The sequence below is a fragment of the Oryctolagus cuniculus genome, chromosome 8 (genome assembly GCF_964237555.1).
Source record: "Oryctolagus cuniculus chromosome 8, mOryCun1.1, whole genome shotgun sequence".
Taxonomy (NCBI): Eukaryota; Metazoa; Chordata; class Mammalia; order Lagomorpha; family Leporidae; genus Oryctolagus; species Oryctolagus cuniculus.
In genome coordinates, this window is record NC_091439.1 from 59,861,304 (window position 1) to 59,884,156 (window position 22,853).

Below are 22,853 nucleotides of genomic sequence, written 5' to 3' on the forward strand. Positions count from 1 at the left end.
GCACCCCATGGGAAACCAGAGTAAGTACCTGGCTCCTGCCATCAGATCAGCGCAGTGCGCCGGCCGCAGCGTGCAGGCCGCGGCGGCCATTGGAGGGTGAACCAACAGCAAAGGAAGACCTTTCTCTCTGTCTCTGTCTCTCACTGTCCACTCTGCCTGTCCAAAAAAAAAAAAAAAAAAAAATGAGGTAAAGGTGTTACATAGGAGATCAATCTAGCGAATAAGTCATTCTTGAGACAAAAACACTTCTGACTTCTCCTGATCTCATCAGCCAACTTCACCATGCTTTCTCACACTCACTGAAGACTTCAGACTTTGGAGCATTGCACTGCGCACACAGCTGATGCTTCTCTGGTAATATGTGATTCCTCTGGGTCTCTTTCCTTCATTATCACCCTCATGCGCTGATTGGCGTAGGAATAACGTCTGATAGCTTTAACTAACACTCAGGCGGAAGACGCTGTCTCTGAGTGCCTGGCTGAGATTTGAGTCTTCATGAGCAGTCCCCACAATGGATCCTCTTGCTGTTTCTTTCAGTGGGAATCCTGTGATTGTAATAGGCTGCAAGGGGGCGGGGCGCGCCCAGAGGAGGGAAAAGGAAGCACGTGTGATGTGTCAGCTCCGCCAGTTCTCATCAGACCTTCTGTTTGGATAGCACATCACGTTTGGCTGGGGCTGAAAAGCAAAATCCTAGATTTAATGAGCCAATAAAACGCCTGCAGCAGCAGGGCCTTGGGGGGCTTGACTTTCCACCGAGCTAAAAGCCGGTAATTGAGCCTGTGTGCCAGCTGAGACCTGGAGATTTCTACTGCGAGAGCCCTGGCATTAACATTTTCCTTCCCTCTTCCCCTCTTGTGTGCAGCCAGCTCCTGATGAAGGCGCAGGACTCAGATTCTCCAGGGAGTTAGCTGCTATCACCCAAATTATTTTGATTAACCCTTAACTCTGAGAATCTCAATTTACTGCCATGCCACATTAACAGCAATACTCAAGTGATAAACCAGGTCTAACCCAACAGGCTCAGGCTAAGCCTTTTGTTTTTTATGGCTTGGAATAGAATTGTAACTGTTTCTGCTTCAGAAGCACACAAGGGAGAAGAAAAGGGTAGCAAGAAAACCTACTTTGTATTATTTTAAACTAATCTCCCTCCTCAGGTGACAAGTTTACCAGTGAGATTGCTTTCCAAGGGATGTTTAAAAAAAAAAAAAACATTGAAAGAGCCCACTCTTTTATCAAATATTTAAAATAATTTTCATAATCTGTGTAAAACTCCTAAGAGCTTTTTTTTTTTAAAATCCAAGAAAGCAAAGCATTCTGATAGGTGCATTCAATTAGAGTGTGGACCTACAAGGCTGGCGGTGTGATGGCTTTTGAGCTTCACGCAGAATCTGGATCCCATGGAGAGAGAGATATGATCAAAGACTCAATCAGATGCCTGCAGTCCCTTGGGGTTTTGATTTTTTTTTCCAAGGTGGATAAAATGAAACTGAAAAAGTTTCTGTGACTTGTATGGCAGGGTTACTGTACAACTATGATTACATACCCCCAAATATTAAAGACAATGGATAAATTTAAGTGAAGGTGGTTCATTACCACTTAGGAAGTGTATTATATTTTGAACTAGGCCAGCTTTATCAATCTTTAGTCATTTCATTTACAAAGAAGCTCTATGCTCCTTTAGTCTTTCACTTGACGATGTCCTTAGAGCATTTGTGATAGTTCTTTGGGACACAAAAGTTTGCTTACACTGTTTTAGCTAGGAAGTAACCTGACCAGTTGGCTAACCAACTCTGTAGGTGGGTGTTCTAGAGCCAGCTTTTGTGTCTTCTCCTCTTGCCCTTTAGACTCATTTCTTTTACATCAATCTCATTTTATGGGTGTTTTGGAACTCACAAGAAATGAGAACAAAAGAGCAAGTCAAACAGGTGAATCATGAATAAGAGATGAGTGACGCCTGGAAAGTTCTTCTCAGATACCCTAACTATCTGGGCTTGACGGAGTGTCTCGGCTGGTGATAGATTCACTCAGGTGTTCTTAACAGCCCTTTATCCTCCATACCCACTAAAAAGAGCCTAGTTTAAGAAAAACTAGGCAGTACAAATAAAAAACTTTTGAGAAACAAAAATTTCTTTGGTGCTAATTAAAACTTTTTTTTTTTTTTGACAGGCAGAGAGGACAGTGAGAGACAGAGACAGAGAGAAAGGTCTTCCTTTGCCGTTGGTTCACCCTCCAATGGCCACCGCGGCCAGCACGCTGTGGCCGGCGCACTGCTCTGATCTGATGGCAGGAGCCAGGTACTTATCCTGGTTTCCCATGGGGTACAGGGCCCAAGCACTTGGGCCATCCTCCACTGCACTGCCTGGCCACAGCAGAGAGCTGGCCTGGAAGAGGGGCAACTGGGACAGAATCCGGCGCCCCGACCAGGACTAGAACCCGGTGTGCCGGCGCCGCAGGCAGAGGATTAGCCTATTGAGCCGTGGTGCCGGCCACTAATTAAAACTTAAGCTGAGTTCTAGCCCCATTGAACAAAACTGAAATCAGGGGCCAGCATGGTTTGGGCTGCCACCTGAGATTCTCGCATCCTATTTGGGAACCGGTTCGTGTCCCGGCTGCTCCACTTCTGATCCAGCTCCCTGCTAATGTGACTGGGAAAGCAACAGAAGATGACCCAAGTACTGGGGCCCCTGCCCTGACATGGGAAATCTGGAAGAAGCTCCTGGCTCCTGGCTTCAGCCTAGCCCAGGCCTGACTGCTGCAGCCTCTTGGGGAGTGGACCAGCGGATGGAAGATCTCTGTCTGCTCTCCCTTTTCCTCTGCCTTTCAGATAAATCAATAAATCTTTAAAAAAGAAAAAAGAAAAAGAAACAAAACCTGTAATTATAGTTATAATGTAATTAATACAGTGATATATTAAAGATAATTTATTAAAGTGAGTTCCTCTCAGAAATTTCCTGTAAAATTGGAAACAGATTTTCTTGGCTTACCTTTACATTTTAAAATAAAACCATCTGCTTTAAGTCCTGCACTTATCTTTCAAACTTCAGTGTGCACAAATCAGAATCAGCTGAAGAATATGTTAAACTACAGGTTGCTGGGCCCGGCACAGGAGTTGCTGATTCAGTAAGTCTGGGATGGAACCAGAGACTTTTCACCAGTCCCCCGGGTGTGGCAGGCAGCTTTCTAAAGTCCCCTCCAAGACCCCTATCTCCTGGTTAGTCAATCAAATGCCAATCTAGGTAAAGGGCCTTGGCCAGTGGGATTCAGGTTGCTAATGGCCCAGAAAATATGTAGATTATTCTGGATCACCTGTGAGAGCCCGAGGGAATCACAGGAGCCCTTAAAAAGCAGAAGAGGCAGCCAGGAGAGAGCCGGAGAGATGGAGAAACGAACACGCGCTCTGCCCATGCCCGCTGGGCTCTGAGCCCAGCAGTGTGGCTGGCATCTCGATGTTGAAGAAGCCACCCTGACAGCCCCGGAGAACAAGGGACCTCACTCCTACAGGAACTGACAACCTGAGTGAGCCTGCAGGCGGATTCATGTTCAGAGCTGCTACAGGGGAGTGCAGCCCAGCTGACACCTTGCTGTTAGCCTCCTGAAACTCTGAGGAGAGAATATACTGTGCCCAGACTCCAACCTTCCGCAAAGATGAGATAGTAACTTTGTGTTGTGTTAAGTCACTAAATTTGTGGTGGTCTGTAACAGCAGCAACAGCAAGTCAACACCCAGGTTAAAACGTGCTACTGAGCCACAGCCTGAGCCCCCTACCTTAGCCTGTACAAATATTCCATCAATAGCCACTGAAAAGATTGTTATTTTCCTAGTTTTTCTTACAAGTAGAAAAAACAAAGGTGAAGATTCTTATTTCAAGTAAAAGAAAACATGTATAATCCCAGAACAATGTTCAGTCCTTGCTAAATGCAAGAAATAGTCACTATGGAAACTTCTGTTAATAGATAGCACTTACTAGACCTTCTGGGCCAGGCACTGGGCTAAGTATTTACTGTGAAATTTCCTGGTTCATCTTCACAGCAACAATGGGACGCAGATACTGTCATTGTCCTCATTTGACAGAGGTGCAAACTGACTCAGGGGGAACTTGTGCAGAACTGGGCAGTCGGTAACAGGTGGAGGTGAGATGTGAACCCAGGCAGGATGGCTCTAGAACCTAAACTCTTAGTTGCTATTCTTTATATTTCAAATCTGATTTGGTATGTGTGTCCTTTTCTTGTTTGCCATTTGAGTTAGACATCCCTACACAGTGTTAAAAACATCATGTAAACTATATCATCATTATCATGCATAGCTATCATTTTTTTTCAGCCAATATCTATTGAACACATTCTACATGCCAGACACTGTGCTAAGACTGAGATCTCAAACCTGAGAATCCTCTCTGGCCTGGTTAAACTTTATGATAAGCTCTCTAATGGCTGCTGATTTTAGTTAACAGAGGAACACTATGGAGTCACTTCTAGAAGCATCAGAAATAGTACCATGAAGCTGTCTGTACTGTTCTTACAGTGCTAGCAATGTGACAGATTTGTCAGACTTAGCAAACAATGTAATACTGATAATAATTCCTACATTAACATGCCTAAATATTACTTATTACATGGCAAATACTCATTAAAAAGTTGTTTATATTAACAAATAATTTTTGCTCCTTTACTTAACTTGTTACCTTAATGCAGCCAAATAAAAAGGCTAAAGATAAATGAGGAGTCTTCAAACAGTTCATGTAAAATGCATTTTTTAAAAAAGGTTTGTATATTTGAAAGGTAGAGTTCCAGAGAGGCAGAGGCAGAAGTAGACAGAGAAGTCTTCCACCCCCTGGTTCACTCCCCAAATGGCTGCAATGGCTGGAGCTGGGCCCATCTGAGGCCAGGAACCTGGAGCTTCCTCTGGGTCTCCCACGCTGGTGTAGGGGTCCAAACACTTGGGTTGTCCTCCTCTGACTTCCCAGGTACATATCGGGGAGTGGGTCAGAAGTGAAGCAGCTAGGACTTGAACCAGTGCCCATGTGGGATGCCAGCATTGTAGGTGGTGGCTTTACCAGCTAAGTCACAACACCAGCCCCGGAAAGTGCATTCTTTTTTAAATTCCATCTTTCCACAAATATTTTATCTGCAACTTGTCAATTGGAAAATTAGTACCAATAAAAGTTCAGTAGCTGACTATAAAATATACAAGAGTCAATACTTCTACATATACTAATCATGACTAGTTAGAAAGCATAATAAATTAGCAATTAACAGGGGCCAGTTCTGTGGTGTAGCCAGTAAAGCTGATATCTGAAGGTCTGGCATTCCATAAGGACCCTGTTCAAGTCCCAACTGCTCTACTTCCAATCCAGCTCCCTAATAATGTGCCAAGGACACATTCTGTGTCCTTGGGCCCCTGCATGCATGTGGGAGACCCAGAAAAAGCTCCTGGCTTTGGATTGGCACAGCTCCAGCTGTTGTGACCATTTAGAGTGAACTAGTGGATGGAAGACCTCTCTGTCTGCCTCTGCCTCTGTAATTCTGTGTTTCCAAAATAAGAAAAAACTATGGAAAACTGGGTCACTACAAAGAAGCAGTAGGAATGGCCAATAAACATAAAAATTTGCAAAGATAAAGATTCTATTGGTTTTAAAATTATCAGATTGCATGTAGGCGTTTTGGTACAGAGGGCCTGCAATGCCAGTCTTTCATACTGGAGTGATGCGAGTCCCGGCTGCTCTGTTTGCAATCGAGCCTCCTGCTACCATACCTGGGAAAGCAGTGGAAGATGGCCCAAATGCTTGGGCCTCTGCAGCCACATAGGAGACCCAGAAGAAGCTCCTGGCTTCAGATTGGCCCGCTCCAGCCATTGCAGTCAATTGGGGAGTGAACTAGCAGATTAATGACCTGTCTCTCCCTCTCTCTGTCTATAACTCTACCTCTCAAATCTTTACTTTAAAGAAAAAATCTTTTCCCCATCTCTTCCCTTCTCTGGCTACTGCCTTTCAAATCTTGTGGGGAGAAGGGAACTAATTCCTTATCTGCAAAGGAGGGGATACTATTATAAATTGTTAGTAAAAGTGTTTTTCAAAAGCTGGAAATGCCTATGGTTTTTACCTTACTGGCAAAGCTAGCAAATTAAGTTGTTCACAGTTCCATGGATGCCTGGGTAAGAAACAAAAGACTGAAGACTTTCTTACAGCAATAGCCAAAATAGCTACAAAGCTGCATTTTCTTTCCTATTCCCTCCCTCCTCCCCTGTAAAGAAAAGGAAATCTATCTGAAATTTGGGAGAGGGAGGGAGATAGAGGGAGAGATTGATCTTCCATTTGCTGGTTCATTCCACAAATGCCTGCAACAGTCAAAGCTGGGCCAGACTAAAGCCAGGAGCCAGAAATTCCATCTGGGTCTCACACATGGTTGGCAGGGACCCAAATAGTTAAACCATCATGGCTGCTTCACAAGGGTTTGGCTCCAAACCTGAATCATGAGTGAAGCCGAGACTAAAACCCAGACAGGGTCTTAACTACTTCACCAAATGCCTACCCCAGCAGTGTTTTCTTAGACCTTTTCCCAAGCCTAAAGGGAAAAGGCAACCCTTTACCTGAATTGATCCTAAGGAAAATACTGGAAAAGAATGCCAGCATACTTGTATATAGGTATCTTTACTGCAGCATTATTTACAGTATCGAATTCAGAAGTAATTATTTAAGACTTATTTGAGAGGTAGAGTTAGAAGGAGACAGAGAGGTCTTCCATCCGCTGGTTCACTCCTCAAATGGCCACAACTGCCGGAGATGGGCCAGTCTGAAGCTAGGAACTTCTGGGTCTCCCACGTGGGTACAGTGGCCCAAGCACTTGGGCCATCTTCCGCTATTTTCCCAGACCATAGCAGAGAGTTAGATCAGAAGAGGAGCAGCCGGGACACAAACCAGCACCCATATTGGTTGCTGGCCCTGCAGGCAGAGGCCAGAAATAGTATGCTATTTAAATGATGGTATATCTATATAAAAGAAAATTACAAAACCACTAATGTGATCACATAGATCTATAGTGATATGAATTTAAGTATATATGAAACTTTATTGGGAAGATGTAATAAAGTGAAATGTGTCCTCCACAAATTCCTGTGTTGAAGGTCTAACCTTCAATGTGACTGTATTTGGAGGGCAGGCTGTTAAGGAGATAATTGAGGTTAAGTGAATCATCAGGGTGGATCCCTAATCTTATAGCATTAGTGTCCTTATAAGAAAAAGAAAAGACATCCGAACATCTCTTCTACATCACTGGACTTTGTAGCATAAACATGTATTTTTTTTTTTTTTGTATTTAGGAGGAAAAGTAAATATTCATTTTTGGGGAAAGAAGTACCCTTTGAAGCTAACCTCAGAATAACTGCACTTCTCTTGAACTTTCTGACTTGTCACCCCCCAGCTACTTTTATGGTTATAGGGACTTGATGGTTCCCCTCCTAGTAATAATTTTACTGATGAATCAAAGCATCATGAGATGACTAATCTTAGAAGCCATAGTAAGTGACTCCTGATGAAAGAGTGGTTGGAAGTTTAGGAGACAGGACTGATGTCACATAGAATGTTAGACCTCATATTAAATGTGAACTTGAGCTGTTGAAAACTGCCTGGTAATTAGACGGGTGGAACTATCCTGTGATTCATTCTCTCTGCTGCCCGAAATATTGCTGACCTATTTTAGTGGTTCTTTTTTTGGTTTCCTTTTACTGATAACTTTGTTTCAATGTTACTAGTATGTAAATTTAAGAGGCAGATTCATAGTACTTTATTTTAATGGTAGTTAGTGCATTGGGTAAGTATAAAAGTAAATTCAGACTCCTCATGTTAAGGCAATTATTAGTGAAGAGAAGAATGTTTTCATGAGTTGTGTCATTAGGCACTCTGCCTTATTCAGAGGAAGTATTTCCATTATAATTGATGTTAGCCTAATTATTATATACTTGTCATTTTCTATATATCAACTATTCATATATATTGAACTTTTCATAATTCAGCAGACTGGTGGCTTCTCCAGTTATTGATGTGGAAGTATGTGTGTAACCCACATGTCACTTGGGACTTGTGTTTCTAGAAGGTTTAAATGAATTTGTCTCAAATTCTCAATATGCCAGTTCTGGTGCATATAAATTCTCCAGAGTTTCTATGACTCCCTAATCTTTTCTTGTGGCCACCCCTACTCATCCTCAATCCTAGCATAGTCCTGTCTTTGTCATCCAGCCCACATGAGCCAATATGGAGAACCTTATCATTTCACCTTCTTTCCCATGGGAAAGTTCCAGTGAGTCGTGGCTTGTGGATTCGATAACATTGAAGACTTGAAGGGTGATAGGAAGATATCCCATTACAATTCTTCCCAGTGTGCCTGCCTGCTTGTTTGACTCTGCCACCATCTATGTGCCCATGTCTCTTGATCTGCAAGCCCTTGGAAAGAGAAATATAATATAGTCTATCAGTTACACTCTTCCTTCTATGAAGATGTTGTTTGCTTCTTCTACCAGGAATTATGGAGAATGAACTTTTTTTTTCATTTTCCTACAATGACAATGGTGAAATGTAGCATTGATGCTCTTGCCACTGATCAGTGGCCAGGATGATACCCTCACTCAATGAATAGAAATTTAGTAGGCACCTTTCAAGTACATGTATCTTACTAAGTACTAGGGATACAAAGATAAAACATAAAAATGGGAGAAACAAAAGTTATAGGCCTTTTATAACCGTGAAGGCTCTCTCCAGTTGTCTATGGAAGCCCCTCATCCTTATACAGATAAGAAAGCTAAGGGAGAGGGGTCAGTGCTGTGGTGTAGTGGGTGAAGCCGCCACCTGCAGTACTGGCATCACATATGGGCTCTGGTTCAAGTCCCAGCTGCTCCACTTCCTATCCAGCTCTCTGCTATTGCCTGGGAAAGCAGTAGAAGATGGCCCAAGTCCTTGGGCCCCTGCAACCATGCAGGAGACCCGGAAGAGGCTCCTGGCTTTGGATCTGCACAGCTCCGGCTGTTGTGGCTAATTTGGTAGTGAACCAGTGGATGGAAGACCTCTCTTGTTCTTTCACTCTTTGCCTCTCCTTCTCTGTGTAATGCTGACTTTCAAATAAATCTTTATTAAAAAAAAAAAAAAGAAAGAAAGAAAGCTAAGGGAGAAGATGATACTATTGACTTGTAGCAGAAGTGGGATTGGGCCACATGACTTAAATTCTTCCTGGATCATGGAAGGAGGAGAATATTGATAAGGATACAAGTGAGATGTGTTAGAGAAACATCAAGGCAGGAAATGTAAGATGTACAGGAAAGGAAGAAACAAAAATAAGCAGCACCTCCTGATGAGAAAAAGCGAAAGAGGATGTATTGAATCACTGACGTTGGTGGGCTCGCCCGGTCGGGTGGGAGCTGTTCACCCGGTAACTGAGCTGCCCTGCCAAGGGAAGGAATAGGTGCATCGATGCTGGGTGGGAAACGGAGAAGGTAAAACCAGTGCTCCCTTGAGTCTGAAAATGTTTTATCTTGACCATATACAAAATTTCCTCTGTCACCCTTCTTGCTATGAAGGTAGGAGTTTGTCAATTTTGAGCAATATCGCCATCTTTGTGGGGTTTGAGAAGAAGAATTGAATGATGATTAAAAGGAAACATTCATCTTTTTAAGAGTCGTTGGAGTCACTAGAGTAGGCTGGATAGCTCCAGTTAGTAAAACTGACAGTGTTAATTCAGAGACCTTAGATCCAGACACAATGATTTCCATGGTCCAGAAGTTACACAAGTGCAGACTGTTTAGAATTAGTGATAGGGAGAATGAAAATGATTTTAACATTTGTTCCTTAGTGCAATAAAAACAGGAAATACCCATTATGTGATTTTTCTTTTGCCACTTGTAGTAATTTCATTCTCAGTCAGAGGACAAATTGTCCTTATATGTGAATTAATAACTTGAACCAGTTAAACTCTAACTTTTTTTAGTTTTATTGCTTGTTAGGAATAAATACCCCCTCAAATTAAAGTAGAAAATTACATTTAGGAACAGAAAAGAAAGTAGAGCAAGGTCATGCAGAAATCAAAACTAGAAATTAAAAAGGGAGATGTTTCCTCTGTCATTTAAGTCTCCCAGTTCTGTCATTGCTTCTTAATAACTCTTTCTAAATGGTTGTATCAACACGTGGCTCAGTATAGCGGCCATTGCCCCACTCTCTGTGGTCTATCTTCCATTCTTAGACCCCCTCATCATATTATTTATTCTGTCCTGACTTGCAGCTCAAAATCTGGAACAATAATCTGGTCCACTATGCTCAGTGTACTTCTCTGCCTTTATTGTATCCACAGCTGGCCAACCAGGAAGAGGTAGTCAGGAGCCATGTAGGACTGGTTTCAATCCACTTCTCCAGCAGGAGCGTGGTAGGCTATTTCTAGGGAAGTCCATGTGCTTAGATCTCTGGTCTATTGTTTTTCCAAGCTTATGGTTTAGAAGAATAAAATATCACATTTCCCAACTCAGTGGTTTTTTGGTTTGGGATTCAGGTTCTGTTAGTGAGTACTTGAGAAAGGTAGGAGTAAGATGTGGGAGCTCCCCAGGCAGTGTGAGAAGTTAAACGCACTGGAAGTGTGAGTCTCCCCATTCATAGCTATAAATGTCCATGGCTGTAGTGCTGTACAAGGGCCTTTGTGCTGCTGATACTAATTTATTTTTAAGTCTGAGAGAAAGAGGGAGGGACAGATCTTCCATCTGTTGGTTCATTCCCAGGTGGCTGTAAAGGCCATGACTGGGCCAGACCGAATCTAAGAGCTTCATGTGGGTCTTCCATGTGGGTGACAAGGACCCAACCACTTGGGCCATCTTCTGCTGCCTTCCCAGACCATTAGCAGGGAGCTGGATCAGAAGCGGAGCAGCTGGGACTTGAACCGGCACCCATATGATATGCCAATGCCACAGGTGGTGGCTTAACCAGCTGCAACATGATCCAGCCCCACTGATACTTTCACATGGCCCAAATTTAAAATAAAATCAGGACGGATTTTAAAAGAAGAATTTGACATAGTAAACCCTTCCATTCCTCCTAAGAGATGAAATCAAATGGGTCTGCACTCAGGTGAATGAGCTAATGGGTGGAGGATGGGGGTAAGTTGTTCTTTCTAGTCTATAGAGCTGGTTAAGTGGTGAAATCATAGAATTCATTTGTTTTGTGGAGATGTGAGCGTCAAATGCGTGGTGTCATTTGTGCCTCCCAGTGACATCTGCAGGATTTGCTGTTCACAATGCAGCATGCTATCAGTGACATTATGAGAAGTCAATTCCAGAGTCACTTGTACCTTTAGTTCCGGGGAGTCTCCTGTGCACATGACGACAGGCCCACTGTTCATCATTGTAGCTGACGCTGAGCACCACAGGAGCCAATTACAGTCCTGGGGAGGGAATCCTCAGGGAGGTTGTTGTGGTTTTCTTCATTGCCTTCGTGTGGCCCATGAGTGAAGAGCCCCATGATGCTGGTCACAGAATGCAGCAGCAGGGATGCGAATGCTGCTCTCAGAGTCAACTGCCCTTCATTTCTGTTCTTCATAAGCAGATTTGTTCATGGAGAATAAAATTACCTCCTAGGAAGGGGAGAGCAGGAAGAGCAGTGGGTTAAAGCCCCAGCCTGCAGTGCTGGCATCCCATATGGGCGTCGGTTCTAGTTCTGGCTGCTCCTCTTCAGATCTAGCTCTCCGCTGTGGCCTGGGATAGCAGTGGAGGATGGCCCAAGTGCTTAGACCCCTGCACCTGCATAGGAGACCTGGAGGAAGCTCCTGAATCCTGGCTTCACATCAGCTCAGCTCTGGCTGTTACGGTCATTTGGGGATTGAATCAGCGGAATGGAAGACCCCTCTCCTTCTGACTCTACCTCTCTCTGTAACTCTTTCAAATAAATAAAACAAAATTCTAAAAAAAAAAAAAAAAAAAAAGACAGGAAGAATGCAGTAGAGGAGCTTTGCCAAGGGTCCCCCCTATAGAGGTCATTTTCTCAAGAGCATCCAGCTCCCTTGTACATGCTATGATTGAAGATGGCTAATATGGTGCACAGGATTCTATAGGTTTCTTTCTACTTATTTGCTTAATTTTATTTGGGAATGAAAGAGAGCACTCCCGTTTATTTGGTTCTCACCCCAAATGCCCACAAGAGCCAGGCTAGGTAGGCCAGGCCAAGGCTGTTAGTTGGGATCTCAATCCAAGACTCCCAAGTGGATGGCAAGGATCCAAGTATTGGAGTCATCACTGCTGCCTCCCAGGATGTACATTAATAGGAAGCTGGAATCAGGAGCAGAGCCAGGACTTGAACCGGGGCACTCTGATAACGGGTGTGGGTGTTCCAAGCAGGTCTTAACTAGTATACCAATGCCTGGCCCTGGGCAGTTCCTAATGTGTCTGACCTTGATATGCTAATATTTGTCTTTTTCTGGGTTGACATGTAGGGGCTCTTGTGTAGAGGATTCAGTAGAGGTAAAATGATTATATAATAAAAGCAATCATGTTCTTTAAAGAAAAGATGTAGTTTCACTCTGCATTGTTGTCTCAGGCTGTGAGTAAAACACAGCACAGGGAAGATAATGGGCAGTGACATCAAAGACCATGCTGACGGGATAGGTGGTGGCAGGAGTGTCAGTCAACAGTGAGGTGCTTGGAGGTCCTATCCCATGAACTGCAGTGCACTGCTGGTCTTTTACTTTGGGATTCTGATCAGCAAAATCCAATAGCAAATGATCACATTTCTATAAAATTTTCCAGTAGTAGGTTGTAGCCAGTCTTCTAGATTTTGAATCTTCACAAAGATACTTTCAATGCCTCACTAAGTCCTGAGCACTTCTATCCCACTCAAAATGCACTAGTGTTCCCCAGTGATTCCACTATAATGCATGGGAATCATTCTTGAAATGCGATCAACATATCCTTCCCATTAAAATAGATCAACATCCAAGTTCCTAATAGTGGGAATAGAAAACAGCTGGTGAAAACAAGCTGTGAGGAATTACTCATTTTTGGGTCAGAAGCAAACTTTTCTAGACTTCATTTTTCTCTTATTGCAATAGATCAAAAAACAGGGGAAAAGCTGCTAACTTAAAAGTAGACAAAATATTTAAGTTACATTATCCTAGCCATGTTAAGGTTTGTTGATGACTGATGGAGATAGTACTGTGAGCTTCATTCTTTTCTAAGAACCAAGTGTCAATCTAGAGAGACAATTGTCTGCAATGTCTCTGAACAAGCAAAATTACTGGTTGCGTCTGTGGAAGGTGGAATCCTTGGGTGTAACAAAGTTGTCAGATGCATATTTTCAAGACAGAATTGTTGACCATGTCAGTTAAATAACAGGGTACTATTATTTTACTGCTGAACTGTGAAATTTACCATTTTTATCCCCTTTGCTATTTGAATTGGCTAAGTGTACTCCACCCCAATTGTCAAGTGCATTGGTACTTAGTAAGGCTAGATGTGCCACATGTGCTTTTATGCTATGGCTGGAAAGAGATACATGTAGCCAACCAACCAGATAGCACGTTACAAAATGTCTGCTATAATGGAGAAACTACTCTGGACGCCGTTAATGGGTGCTTCATTTCCAAATGAATGGCAGCTAGGTCAGTGGGAGGAGCAATGGAGGCACAGGGAGTGGGACAGTCATGGCTAGAATGTTGTGTTTAATGACATGGCTGGTGACAGATTTATGCTATGTCAATAATTCACTTCTGAGTCTTGTTGGTTGAACCTGTGTATAAGGCAGACTGACTTTCTCTTCCTTCCTTCCTTTTTAAAGATTTATTTATTTGAAAGGCAGAATTGGAGAGAGTTCAATCCATCCACTGGTTCATTCCCCAAATGGCCACAACACCCAAGTATGGCCCAGGCCCAGGCCGAAGCCAGTAGCCAGTACCTCCATCAGGGTCTCCCACATGGGTGGCAGGGGCCCAGGTATTTGAGCCATCTTCCACTGTTTTCCTAGGTGCATTAGCTGGAAGGTAGATTAGAAGCACAAGTGTTAGGATTCAAGCCAGCTCTGATTTGGGATGTTGGCGTTACAAGCAAGGGATTGACCTGCTGCACCACAATGCCAGCCCCTTTCCATACTCTTACATGTGTAATACGGGCAAGCTGTTTCCATCATTATGCATTTCTCAAGCTCTGCCCTGTTGTCATCTCACCCTAATCCTCCTCACTTTAACTCTACCCATAATCCTGATCCTTCCAGGTTGAGATCCTTGGGACCCAGAGCAAGTATGACTTCAGTGAAATCTAATGGATCTAAGTAGCACTCTTATTCCTTGGTTCTTACTGCAGTTATCTCTTTACTATGAATCCAGCACTGTTTCTGTACTATCTTTTATCATATATTTACATGATATTTTCAGGGCTATGTGTACTGTATCTGATGTTAGTCATCAAATGGTAGCTAAGACAAGTGTTTGTGTTCTTGGACATTGTAGTTCTACAAGAGAATCATGGGAGGAAACACAAGACTATAATAGAGGGCAGTAGTGTTAGGAGGAGGAGATACCATGAGAGCAGCTGGGAAGGTCTCCTTACCCACAAGGGTGGTTCAGAAATCCTCCTGGTGGAACTTACATTTAGGCTGAAGGAAGGAGAAGGGCCAGCCAGGTCCACAGCGGGGAAATCTTAGCTATTGCAAGGAAATTGTGGCAGGATAGTTTATCAGAGCTAGTAAATTGAGTTACTTCTTGCAATACTTCCTCCTTTCTCCTATTCTAAGCAGGTGGACTGTTCTGTGAGATAAATAGTTTGAGAGGAGGGGCTGTTTATCATAGGCTACACCAAGGTATTTGAACATTATAAGGAGCCATTGAAGAGTCCTAATAAGGGAAAGAACAATATAAAATTCCATTTCAAAATCATCACTCTGGCTTCAGTGGGACAAGATTGTTAATGAAATGACCAGTGGGATTTGCCTGTTCCAGTGTCCTATCCAGTTTAGCATTTGTCTTAGATTTTAAATTTTTTAACATTAAGAATTCTACTTTACACTTCTAGCTTCCACTAAAGTTTCTTTGTGTAGTGCTTGAGGTATTTTGTCAAACAGAATTCTCCCCTTAACACATGGGTAACTCTTTTTTTTTTTTTTTTTTTTTTTATTTATTTTTTTTAACTTTTATTTAATGAATATACGTTTCCAAAGTACGAATAATGGATTACTATGGCTTCCCCCCCATACCGTCCCTCCCACCCACAACCCTCCCCTTTCCCACTCCCTCTCCCCTTCCATTCACATCAAGATTCATTTTCGATTATCTTAATATACAGAAGATCAGCTTAGTATACATTAAGTAAGGATTTCAACAGTTTGCTCCCACACAGAAACATAAAGTGAAAAATAATAGATGATTTTTTTTAATGATGATGAAATCAGATCAGACCTATTGTCATGTTTAATCCCAGTGAGAGTCAAGTTGGGAGTTGATAGTTTCTATTCTTTTCTTTTTTTTTTTTTTTTTTTTTTTTTTTTTTTTTACAGAGGATCAGTTTAGTATGCATTAAGTAAAGATTTCAACAGTTTGCACCCCCATAGAAACACAAAGTGAAATATATTATTTGAGTACTCATTATAGCATTAAATCTCAATGCACAGCACATTAATGACAGAGATCCTACATGAGGAGTAAGTGCACAGTGACTCCTGTTGTTGACTTTACCAATTGACACTCCTGTCTATGGCATCAGTAATCTCCCTATGCTCCAGTCATGAGTTTCCAAGGCTATGGAAGCCCCTTGAGTTCTCCGACTCTTATCTTGTTTAGACAAGGTCATAGTCAAATGGGTAACTCTTTCCAAACCCATGTGCACAGCACCCGCAATAGAACAACCCAGTGGGTAACCATGTCTGAGTCCTTTTGGTCTCTGTTAATGGTAGAAGTACCTGATGTGCCTGCCAATGGTGTGAGACTGTGAGATGCAAGAAACCACTAGTCAAAGGAAAATATGACATAGTAAAGGTTAACAGTATATGAAATAGGAAATAGAAATTGGGTGGTCTTGCTGTAGAGCATAGAGAAATCTCAGTACTTCGGTAGTTTTGTCATTTGTTATATGGTATAAATCTGCAGTTATTGAATTCTATTCTTCAATGGTGTTCTTTTATTAGGCAATAAACCCTTTCAGTAGTCACGAGTTCAAAAAAATAAAAAACATATGTTCAATGAAAAATTAAGTATTGAGTTGTTGTGTTTGAGAAAGTTGAGATTGATTGGATACTTGCATAAAATGTTAACAAAATGAAAACCAGAATACAGAAATCTGCTAAAGTCTTTTTCAAAACTGAGCATTTATAAGAAAACTGTATGACTGTTGGAATTTAATGTGTACATAAGCAGAAAGTACATTTTTCTTATCACTGCATGAAACTCGACTTTTCATTAGGTTGGATAAATGATGATAGTTTATCAGTATTATCAGATGCTTTGAATAGAAATCAATTCTAGGGGCCGGCGCTGTGACTTACTTGGTTAATGCTCTGCCTGCGGCGCCAGCATCCCATGTGGGTGCTGGGTTCTAGTCCCGGTTGCTCCTCTTCAGTCTAGCTCTCTGCTGTGGCCCAGGAGGGCAGTGGAGGATGGCCCAAGTGCTTGGGCCCCTGCACCTGCATGGGAGACCAAGAGGAAGCTCCTGGCTTCGGATTGGTGCAGTGCCGTCCATAGTGGTCATTTGGGGAGTGAACCAACGGAAGGAAGACCTTTCTGTCTCTCTCACTATCTATAACTCTACCTACCAAATTTTAAAAATAAATAAAAAAATAAAAAGAAATCAATTCTAGTAACAGTCATTCTTTTTTGTTTTTATAGATTTGTTTGAAAGGCAGTGGCAGGCCAGCACCACGGCTCACTAGGCTAGTCCTCCGCCTGCAGTGCTGGCACCCCGGGTTCTAGTGCCAGTCAAGGCACCGGATTCTGTCCTGGTTGCTGCTCCTCCTGTCCAGCTCTCTGCTGTGGCCCAGGAGTGCAGTGGAGGATGGCCCAAGTGCTTGGGCCCTGCACCTGCATGGGAGACTAGGAGAAGCCCCTGGCTCCTGGTTTCAGATCAGCGTGGTACGCCGACCGCAGTGGCCATTGCGGAGTGAACCAACGGAAAAGGAAGACCTTTCTGTTGTCTCTCTCACTGTACACTCTGCCTGTCCAAAAAAAAAAAAAAAAAAAAAAAAAGGTAGTGGCAGATTTAGAGAAAAAAGGAGGCAGACAGATTGTCCATCCACTGATTAACTCCTCAGGTGGCCTCAACAGCCAGGACTGAGTCAGGCTGAAGCCAGGAGATTCTTCTTGATCTCCCACACAGGTGGCAGGGGCCCAGGGACTTAGCCATCTTCCACTGCTTTCCCAGGTGCACCAGGAGGGAGCTGGATTGGACTTGGAACAACTGGGACTCAAACGAGTGCCTATAAGGATGCTGGCACTACAGGCCACACACAGCTTAACCCATTGTGCCATGCTGCCAGCTCCAACATTCTTTTAAAAATTCTAATTCATGGGGCTGACATTGTGGCACAGTGAGTTAGGCTTTTGCTTGCAACACTGACATCTCACATGGAGTGTTAGTTCAAGTCCCATCTACTCTGCTTCCAATCCAGTTCTGCGTTAATGTGCCTGGGAAGGTAGTGGAAGATGGTCCAAGTGCAGGATGGAGTTCTTGGCTGCTGGCTTCAGCTTAGCTCAGCACTGGTTATTGCTGCCATTTGGGCAGTGAACCAATGGATAGAAGATCTCTGTTCACCTCTCTCTCACTCTTTCCAAATAAAACTTAAGATTAAAGACAATTTTATGAAAATAGTTTTAATAAATTGTGAAACCATAATTCATAATGTTAACATATATACAGCTAAGTGGAGAAAAATGAGTGCTGGTGTTATGGCGTACATGTAAAGCCACCACCTGGGATGTTGGCATCCATGTGGTCTGAGTCAAGTCCTGGTTGCTCTACTTCTAATCAGTTCCCTGCTAATGCCCTGGGAAATGCAGCAGAAGATGGCCCAAGTGCTTGGGCCCTAAACCTACATGGAAGACCCAGATGAAGCTCCTGGCTTCTGGTTTCCACCTGGCACAGCCCAGGCCATTGTGGTCATCCCTCCCTCTCTCCCTCCTTCTCCCTTCCTCCCTCTCCCCGTAACTCTTTCAAATAAATATTTAAGAAAGAAGTGAACAAGCATACAAATAGGTATGATGAATAATCATTTCAATGTAATTTTTAAAAGATTTATGTATTTTATTCAATTATTTGAAAGACAGAATGGTGGGAATGGGACAGAGGAAGATGAGAGAGACCTTCCTTCTGCTGATTTGCTCCTCAAATGCTTGCAATAGCTGGGGTTGGACCAAGCTGAAGCCAGGAGCCTGAAACTGAATGACAGGGACCTAAGTACTTGGCCATCATATGCTGCCTTTCCAGGCACATTAGCAGGAATCTGGGTTGGAAGAGAAGGAACTGGGATTCAAACTAGCACTCTGATATAGTATGTGGGTTCCTAAGAAGTGGCTGAATGTATTGTGTGACATCTGCTGCTCGATTTTATTTTTTTATATTTAAAAATTTAATTTTAACAGATTCAATGTGCTTTGTAAATACAATCCTAAGAACATAATGATATTCCCTTCCTCCCCCACCTCCCCCCCATCTTCCTCCTCCCTTTATTTCTTTTAAGTTTTTGATATAACAAATTTTAAACATAAAGTAAAAAGGTATAATACTTCACTGAATATGAAGTTTAACAAGTAAAAAGCAAAAAGACCCTAGTTTAGTGGCAATAGACAATGGCTATAAACAATAATTGAATGGAAAAATGGCCATTTTACTCATGTACAGTAAGTTTTAAAGTAATCAGATTATTAAAACTATAATATAACATTCTGAACAATTGGCTCCATAAAAGTATAAAACAATGTTTTACAAAACTATCTTTGCAGCAATAATGAAATATACAGACCTTCCTTTTTCTTTGTTTATTGAATTTTAGCTCCCACAAATAAGGGAGACCAGGTGGTATTTGTCTTTCTGCGTCTGGTTTATTTCAATCAACATGATGTCCTCTAGTTGCATTCATTTTGCTGCAAAAAGTAGAATTTCATTCTATATAGACTAATAATATTCCAGTGTAAATATATATACCACATTTTCTTTACCCATGTACCTCATGATGGGCACCTTGGATGATTGCAAATTGTGGCTATTGTGAACAGTATTGCTGTAAACATGGTGGTGCAGGTATCTTTGATATAGTATGTTCAAGTCTTTTGGGTATATATGCAGTAGTGGGATTGTTAGATTATATGGAAAGTCTATTTCTAGTTTTTAAGAAATCACACTGTTTTCTAGTGGCTGCACTAATTTACATTCCCATCAATAGTGTAGGAGTGTTCCCCTTTGTCCACATCCTCACCAGCATTTGTTACTGTTTTGGATTTTAGAAATTCTGACATGGGTGAGGTTATATCTCATTGTGGTTTTGATCTGCATTTCCCTGATGGCTAGTGATGTTAAGCATCTTTGTCATAGGTTTGTTGACTGTATTCTTTTGAGAGCTCTCTGTTAAAGTCCTCTGCCCATTTCTTAACTGGGTTGGATTTTATTGTTTCTTGAAGTTGCTGACATTATCTGGGATATTAATACTTCATCAGATGGGTGGTTTGCAAATATTTTTCCCATTCTGTTGGATATCACTTCACTCTTGATCATTTTCTTTGCTTTGCAAAAACTTCTGAGTTTGATATAGTCCCATTTGTTTGGTTTTGCTTTTTGTTTGCTGTGCTTAGGGGGTCTTATCCAAAAAGTCGACCTCTACACCAAAATCTTGGAGTCTTTCCCCTATGTTTTCTACCAGCAACTTCATAGTGTTAGCTCTTAAATTTAAGTCTTCAATCCATTGTGAATTGATTTTTGTATATGGTGAGAGGCATGGATCTAATTTCATTCTTCTACATATAGACATCCAGTTTTGCCAGCACCATTTGTTGAAGAGACTATCGTTACTCCATTGTATGGTCTGAACACTTTTGTCAAAAATCAGTTGACTGCATGTATGCATGTGTGCTAATTTCTGGGCCCTCTATTTTTTTTTTTCAGTTGATGCAACTCAGTGATTTTTATTGCAACTGGAAGACAATACATCACAGAAACTTTATGGTAGGTCTGGGGGAAAGTGTTGTTTACAATAAATGATGAAAGTTTGTCTTTGGCAATATGATTACACATGAAGAATGCAAGATGCAAGTATGGATGCCTCTGAAGCAATGCCACTAAGTCCCTAGGTTCAGCTGCTAGTGTCTGTCTCTGCATTGCTTCTTTAGATTAACACAAACACAAATGAACGTCACGTTCTTTCTCCTTTATGGTTCTCCCTTTCTATTCATGATATTGGCAGTTTCATACAGAAAAAAATTGGCTTTTGAAAAATTATTACTCCTGTAAATTAATTTGGGCATATGGGTCTATTTCTGGGCCCTCTATTCTATTCCACTGATCTAAGTATCTTTTTTTATGCCAGTGCCAGGATGCTGGGATTTTTTATTTTTAAAATATTTTGAGAAGTAGAATTGGAGAATGAGAGACAGACAGATCTTCCATTCACTAGTTCACAAATGGCTGCAATAGTCAGGGCTGGGCTGATCTGAAGCCAGGAGCCAGAAGTTTCTTCTGAGCCTTCCACACAGGGTAAGGGAGCCAAGCACTTGAGCTATCTTCCACTGCTTTCTGAGATCATAAGCAGATGACTGGAAGAGGAGCAGCTGAGACATGAATTGATGCCCGCATGGGATCCTGGCACAGCAGGCAGCGGTTTAGCCTACTATGCCACAGCACCATGCAGTTTTAATTACTGTAGCTTTGTAGTATACTTTCAAGTCAGGAATTGTGATGTCTCCAGCTTGATTTTTCTTGCTCAGGTCCACTTTGGCTATTCCGAGTCTTTTGTGATTCCATCTGACTTTTAAGATTGTGTTTTCCAGTTATGTAGATAATGCCATTGTTATTTTTATAGAGATTGCATTAAATCTGTAAATTGCTGTAGACACTTTAATGATACTGATTTTTCCAATCCAGTTTTTGTGTCCTTGATGATTTCTTTCATCAATGTTTGATAGTTTTCATTGCAGATTTTTCACTCCTTGGGTTAAATTTATTCCTAAATATTTGATTTTTATTTTGTGGCTATTGTGAATGGGATTTCTTGATTTTTCTGTGAGTTCATCATTAGCCTCCAAAAATCTACTGGTTTTTGTAAGTCTGTTTTTAACTTGAAATTTTACTGAATTGGTTTTTCAATTCTAACAACTTTTTGGTGGAATGTTTAGGTTTTTCCCTGTACAAAATCATGTCCTCTGCAAACGTGGATAATTTGACGTCCTTTTTTCCAATTTTGATGTCCTTTATTTCTCTGCCTTATTTGCTCTAGCTAAAACTTCCAAACTATATTGAATAAGAGAGGCAAATGTGGACATCCTTGTCTTGTTCCAGACCAATGCTTTCAGCTTTTCCCCACTCAGTATCATATTGTCTGTTGGTTAGTGATATATAGCCTTTATAATTCTGAGAAATGTTCCTTCTATACCTAATTTCTTGAATTTTTATCACAAAGGGGTATTGAATCTTACAAATGCTTTCTCTGCATGTATTGAGATGACCATATGGCTTTTGTTCTTCATTCTATTGATGTGACTTAAGACATTTCTTGATTTGTGAATGTTGAGCCACCCTTGCATTTCTGGGATAAATCTCATTTGATAATGATGTATGATCTTTTTGATATGATTTTGGATTTGCGCCGTGGCTCAATAGGCTAATCCTCCACCTTGCGGCGCCGGCACACTGGGTTCTAGTCCCGGTCGGGGCGCCGGATTCTATCCCGGTTGCCCCTCTTCCAGGCCAGCTCTCTGCTATGGCCAGGGAGTGCAGTGGAGGTTGGCCCAGGTGCTTGGGCCCTGCACCCCATGGGAGACCAGGAAAAGCACCTGGCTCCTGGCTCCTGCCATCGGATCAGTGCGGTGCGCCGGCTGCAGCGGCGGCCATTGGAGGGTGAACCAACGGCAAAGGAAGACCTTTCTCTCTTTGTCTCTCTCTCTCACTGTCCACTCTGCCTGTCAAAAAAATAAATAAAAATCCTCATTTAAAAAAAAAAAAAGAATCTTTGCATTATGTTCATTAAGGATATAAGTCTGTGGTTTTCAGGTCATGTATCAAAGTATCAAAGTGATACTAGCCTCATAAAAAGCGTTGGGCATGGGGTTGGCACTGTGGCAGCAGGTTGATGCCCTGACCTAAAGCACCGGCATCCCATATGGGCGCCGGTTCAAGACCTGGCTGCTCCACTTCCAATCCAGCTCTCTGCTATGTCCTGGGAAAGCAGTAGAAGATGACCCAAGTCATTGGGCCCCTGCACCCACGTGGGAGACCCAGAAGCTCCTGGCTCCTGGCCGTGGATTGGTGCAGCTCTGACCATTGTGGCCAATTGGGGAGTGAACCATCAGATGGAAGACCTCTCTCTCTCTCTCTCTCTCTCTCTGCCTCTCCCCTCTCAGTGTAACTCTGGCTTTCAAATAAATCTTTGAAAGAGCATTGGGCAGAGTTCCATCTTGTTCAACATTTTGGAATAGTTTGAAAAATGAGTTATTTCCTCTTTGAATGTTTTGTAGAATTCAATGGTAAAGCCATCAGGCCCCCAGACTTCACTGATGGAAGACTTGATTACTGCTTCAATCTCATTGTTTGTTGTGGATCTGTTTAGGTTGTCTGTATCTTCTTGATTTTAATATTAGTAGGTTATATGAATCCAGGAATTTATCCATTCGAGATTTTCCAGTTTATTAACATACTTTTTTTTTTTACAGTAGTTT

General features: G+C 42.0%; 1 long non-coding RNA gene across 1 annotated transcript in view; it reads left to right on the top strand.

The window, feature by feature from the left end:
* The window catches only part of LOC127483284 (uncharacterized), a 70,531-nt gene that overhangs the window by 26,026 nt on the left and 21,652 nt on the right, over positions 1 to 22,853 (top strand). Inside the window, exon 2 of the long non-coding RNA XR_007909420.2 lies at positions 20,089 to 20,148. This is a non-coding gene — a long non-coding RNA (uncharacterized lncRNA). The remainder of the gene's footprint in view (positions 1 to 20,088; positions 20,149 to 22,853) is intronic.